This window comes from Podarcis erhardii, assembly GCF_964252035.2.
Source record: "Podarcis erhardii genome assembly, chromosome: 8".
NCBI classification, from domain to species: Eukaryota; Metazoa; Chordata; class Lepidosauria; order Squamata; family Lacertidae; genus Podarcis; species Podarcis erhardii.
The window spans coordinates 64,628,119-64,634,118 of NC_138499.1; the positions used below are offsets into that span (position 1 = coordinate 64,628,119).

The following is a 6,000-nucleotide window of genomic DNA, read 5'->3' on the forward strand; positions in this document are numbered from 1 at the left end:
TTATTCCCTACTCAAGGAGGTCCTATAATGATGATGATGATGATGCTGAAGGATGTACCAGTAGATGGGAAGCCTAAGGAAGGCTCTGTGTGGTAAAAAAAAGTAAGGGGAAGTAGAAAATTTGCACATCTCCCACATGGTAGGTTGGTAGCAGGAAAGATACTCAAGTTCACCCTTTGAACATAGCACCAAAGCATAAAAAGTAGGAAACTTCAGCTGGTTCACAAAGGAGATGCCAGCTTATTGGTGGGTGAGAGTTCATGGAATTGCTTTGCTCATTTCCAGGTGCTGCTTTTGACAAGTGTTGGCCAACCCTAGCAATGCTTGAGGAATTATTTGTGAATTCTCATACAAAAGTATAAATACGCATCTGCTTCTGAGGGTCCCCCAACTCTTTGGAGCAGATCTTGAAGGTGTGTGAGGGGGTCGTAGGCAAGAGGAGAAGAGAAGGGTGGTCTGTGGAAGTCTGCTGCATGAGTGGAACAGCAGTGTTGGAAACGATCCACACTTAAAAAAAAAAAATGAGAAGCAGGTTAAGGCACCTGGCCTTAATTTCTCCACCATGTAAGCAGCAAACATGTTGGATGGTCTCACATATTGTAGTCACTTCCAACGTAACCTCATTGCACCCACATTTTCCTGTGGTTTTTTAGCCCCCTTCTTCCCATGAATGGTGGCCTTTAAATTGCATCTCTCCCTTTTCAGGTTCTCCACAAGGATTCTACCATGCACATAAACCAACACAGATTGACATGGTGTTACTTTTCACCATGTGATAACAATCTATTATGATAAAAAAAATTGCAGTGTTGCAATGGGAATATTTATAAACTGCAGGAGTTCCCCCCAATTTTCAGTCTTCACTAAGACAGAGACATGAGAACAATTTGAAGCCTCACCCACATGCTGTGTGTTTCGTTAAACCACTTCATTGCCAAAATATGTTTTAAGAAACCTCAGGTTAACGATAGGCCCAGGCTTGTCTATTTCCCATAAAATAGCACTTTGCTAGATAGGATCATGCATGGAGTGGCATAATGTATGGAATTATACTACTCATTGCATTACAGCAGGAGTACAGTCAGGGAAGGGCAGAATGTGTACTTATTTCTCTAGCCAGTCTTTCCCTTTTCCAAATTATACTCTAGGCAGCTTTTCTCCTCACAGGATACTCCATAGAAGTTTGTGCACCTCTCTCTCTTTCAAGCCAAGAGAAGCAACCTCTCCCCACAATGAGGCATAGACCAACTCCCTGGACTCACCCAATCAACATTTTTCAACTAGCTTTAATTTTTAAAAAATAATTTTTATTTGATTTTACAAACGAAATTATGACAAACCAAATGCATATCCACATACAGAGATTCCTCTGAATCTCACGACTTCCCCCCACCCCCTCCGTGGGTCTTATTCTCAACATTTATAACTGCATATTATTCCATAATCTATATTATCCATGGTATTTGTTACATTACAAGTGAGAGTAAAATCCTGCTAATGTTCCCATCTGCTTGCAGTGGTCTCCTAAATAACTTATAAATTTTCCCATTATTTTTTAAAAGTTTTTGTCTTCTTGGTTCCCGAGTTTTCCAGTCAGCTTTGCCATTTCAGCACAGTCCATCAGCTTAACCTTTCATTCCTCTCTGGTAGAGACTTTATCTTCTTTCCATTTCTTTTTCAAGTAGCTTTAAGATTCAAACTGGCTAAGGGTTGAGAAAGCAAGCAGCAGTCCACACTCATTCAAGCACTTCATCTACATCCTCAGCCCTCAATAACTAAGACTCACTCCAAACAACATGGCCAGATGGAGCTCTGGGTGCCTCAGCTGAAACTGAGCCAACTGTGACATCAAACTCAGAGTGAAAACAAGTGACTTTATCCTCCAAAGGCAAATTTTTCACAGTGGGCCTCAGAGGGTGTTGATACTCCTGGCTGTGACCCTTGACCACTCTGAAGAGCTCTTCTGGACAGCTACAAAAGTAGCAAAGACATAAGCTTACTTATGTATACCTGAAGGAGCGTCTCCACCTCCATCATTCATCCCGGACACTGAGGTCCAGCACTGAGGGCCTTCTGGCTGTTCCCTCACTGCGAGAAGTGAGGTTACAGGGAACCAGGCAGAGGGCCTTCTCAGTAGTGGTGCCTGCCCTGTGGAACGCCCTCCCAGCAGATGTCAAGGCAATAAACAACTATTTTACTTTTAAAAGACAACTGAAGGTGGCCCTGTTTAGGGAAGTTTTTAATGTCTGATGCTGTGTTGTTTTTAATATTCAGTTGGAAGCCACCCAGAGTGGCTGGGGAAACCCAGCCAGATGGGTGGGGTATAAATAATAAATTATTATTACCGGTATATTATTATTATCATTACTACCCCTGCCACGGGGTAGTGTATTTATTACCTTGTACCACTTGCACACTAGCTGGCTTCATTGTCAATCGCTCCTGGGAACACAGAGGACCTCCTGGGAACACAGTCTCCTCTGCACTGGAGAGCCATCTTGAAGCAATCACATCAGTGGTCCTTCCCATCTTACCATTCTGCAGCAAGACCAGGCACTTGATAGGAGCACTAGCCATGCCAACTGGAAAATCCCTCAGAGGAAGTCTGGGCCTGGATCTAGACACATCAAAGAAACATTTCATTTTGAAGTATTGTAAATTTAAACAGGGAAAACAGGTAGAGAAAAACGGGACTCCACATCGCCATTCGGTGGGTCACAATGTTATAACGCACATACACAGCATATAAATCATCTTTTCTTTATCAGTCGAGCTGGGCCCTGGGATACCTTGCTTTAATCTATTCTGCAACCATGGAATCCACTTTGGTTTATTTTGGTTGTGTGTGTTCCTTTTTGTCCTGATGCCCCTCCTCTTTCCTTTTCTTTCCTTAAAAAAGCCCCATCTTTTCCATTTCAACGTGGTTATAGCACTGCTAATGCAGCACATTTCAGGCCAGGATGTGACGTGACCTCCTTGTAGGTCATGACCCACTAGCTGGAGACAAATGATATAAATTTAGCATCTTGTCTAGCACTGCAAGAAATGAGTATTACCGAAGAAGAGAACTACTGAAGAAGGCAGGCATAATATGCTCCCTATCCCGGTGATATAGAACAGTCGAGTAGCAAAATTAGCAGGAATGGTCTTCTTGATCAAATATTGCTGATGCTCACAAGAGAAATTCAGGTTGCAATTGGATCCATCTCTATAGCAGTCCAATATGCTGTTATAATTCCAGGGGGTTTTTTACTGCAGAGAATGAATCGAAGTAGTTGCATGACAACAAAAGTTTGAATGTAAACCAGGCATTTGTAGATACCTTCATTCATTCCCTCCCTCTCTCTCTCTCTCTCTCTCTCTCTCTCTCTCTGTGTGTGTGTGTGTGCATTGCTGCTGTTCAAAAAAACACCAACTTCATGAATATAATTTGGACCTGCTCAGAGATTTGGCCTCATAAGATTGAGGCCCTCGGACCCTTGTAATACAGCATACCCTCCTTACATTTGTCCGATGAAAATAGGGATGTCCCATTCCATAATGATATTTTTGCTATTTATACCCCACACATCTTACTGAGTTGCCTCAGCCACTCTGTGCAGCTCCTAACATATATAAAAACATAATAAAACATTAAATATTAATAAAAAATGAATTCCCTATACAGTACAGGATTGTGTTCAGATGGCTCTGGGGTCAGATAACTCCATACCCTCCAACATTTCTCCAATGAAAAGTAGGACATTATGGGATCAAATCAGAAAGCGGAATGGCTTCCCTAAATCAGGGATGTCCCTGGAAAATAGGGACACTTGGAGGGTCTGATACAGGATGCAGGTATTCTTTGGTAACACTTTCAAGCATTATGTTAATAGTTTATCATTACAACCATAAACACAACATTATAAGCTCTAGAGGCCTGTAGCCAATTCTATGGCAGGTAAATACTAATGCATACATCCCTTCTCTGCCATCTGCCAGCAACAGACACAATATATGCCCAGTCTCTCTTTCTCTCCCATCTTTTTCTAGCACACAATACCACACTGGTTCCCTTTGGACTGCAAATGTCTCTGGATGTGGTGATTCAATCATTCTAGGCTCAAAAACATACCAGCATGCATACGTGTTTATGTGTCAGGATAAAAAAAATAAATTAGAAATGCATAGAAATATTTGCGGCTATATAAATATGGATTTAAATATGAATTTTCATTTGGATTTTTAACCCACAGATTAATGCAGAAAAATGCAGGTGCAGATCTCTCACTTTGTTCTGAGCCTCTAATACTGGGTGTCATACCTTTAAGATCTTGAAGTGGACGGTACTCAGATCCAGGGGGCAGAATACTGCACTTCAACCCCATCCAAGCTATGGGCTTCTTAAATTGTCTTGGATAAGGTGGCAGCTGAGCCTCCATTTTTCCCATCTGTGAAATGGAAATGATGGCACTAGTAAGTGCAAATTAAATTGCCAGAGCAAGCTAAGTATGAAAATAAGGAGGAGATAATCCCAGGTGAGGAAGAGATCATTAAAGAGGTTCATTCATTCGGAATGAACACATAGGAAAGTGACCCTGATCGGAAATCAGGGCCATTTTTCCTTCCCCAGTTGCTGCCAAGTAGGAATTCCAGGTGCAAAAAACCCCCAGGGCATATCATTTCCAGAGCTCAGGTGCCCTAGGAAAACTTTGTTTCCCATGGTCTGGGAGCCTGGTACTGCAGCACCAGGAAGGGAGGGTGACGAGTTCCGCCATCCCTGTTTACGATCCAAAACAGAGAATAATTTTCAGGGTATACGGTGCTCATTTTTGCAGCAAAGCATAGCACAAGGCTGGACAATTTTGCAATCAAAACCAGGTAATTGCAGTGGCGTCACTAGTCTCTATCTGTGGGCATGTCTGTCTGTCACCTCTGTCTGTAACAAATCTCTTTCTGTTTGGTGTGCTTGTCTGTCTCTTCACCACCTCTCCCATCTTCCCTTGCCAGCTTCCCTCTCTCGCACAGGCTGCTTTTTCACGTCTCTCCGACGCTGTCATCCATCTTTCTCTCACGGCTTTCTCACCTGTGTCACTCAACTCCCTTACCCCTTCCCTGACGCATGTGCTTCTTGTCGACATTTTTTCCCGCCATGAGTGAAATGCAAGATAAGGAAGCCGAACGTTGGAATCCATAAATAAAGCCAAGGAAACACAAATAAAAAGAATTGCGTAATACCCGAGTACAAGATGTGCACATACCTGTGAGGAACATGATGTACATCTGCGTGTGGGATCAGATATATGTCTCTTTTTAAAGCTCAGGAGTGGCAGCCTCTTTTAAAGTTCAGTTCTACACAGATCCTGTAAAGCAAGAATTGTCTTAGACTCTCCTATACAAGTTCGCAAAGAACAGGTTAAAGCAGCACCAAAGACGGAGAGAAAAAACGCTTTACCTTTATGCCATGGCTTGTAACCAACCACAGAAATGGATAAACAGGATCCCATTGAATAGACTCGACATGAACCAAAGCAATTACAGAGTTGGTGCTCTCTTTGCTAAACACCGAGTAGTGAGTTTATGAAGCAATAAAATGATTGCACCTAGTTAGAACTGGGAAGACTCGTTGATTCCCTTCATATGGCATCAGGGACATGTGGTTTTGCGGCCGGCGTGCTTTTGCTTGACCCGAAGCCAACTTCAAGGAAGCCATCAGATGAGACTGCCAGTCACAACAATTGTTTCCAATGACTCAACAATTCCACAGCAGAATCTTTTCAAGCTGTTTGCAACATGGAAACAACAAAAAAGGAAAGGGAGAGGACCACATAGCTCAATAATGGAAGCCACTTGGTACAATGCTACTATCAACTACCATATAACTTGGGGGGTGCCTAATAACAATAATACTACCCAACCCACTTGACTGCTTTGCCCCAGCCACACTGGGCGGCTTCCAGCCTATACAAAAAACACAATAAAACATTAAACATTGAAAACCTCTCTATACAGGGCTGCCTT

At 42.5% G+C, this 6,000-nt stretch overlaps 1 long non-coding RNA gene across 1 annotated transcript; it reads right to left on the bottom strand.

Moving 5' to 3' along the window:
- Nucleotides 1–1,342: 1,342 nt before the first annotated feature.
- Nucleotides 1,343–5,704, bottom strand: LOC309348103. Its single transcript, XR_014159147.1, has 4 exons — nt 5,435–5,704; nt 5,241–5,342; nt 2,400–2,617; nt 1,343–1,971 (listed from the first exon to the last, which is right to left on the bottom strand). It is a non-coding gene; the product is annotated as an uncharacterized lncRNA (long non-coding RNA).
- Between the last annotated feature and the right edge of the window lie 296 nt (nt 5,705–6,000).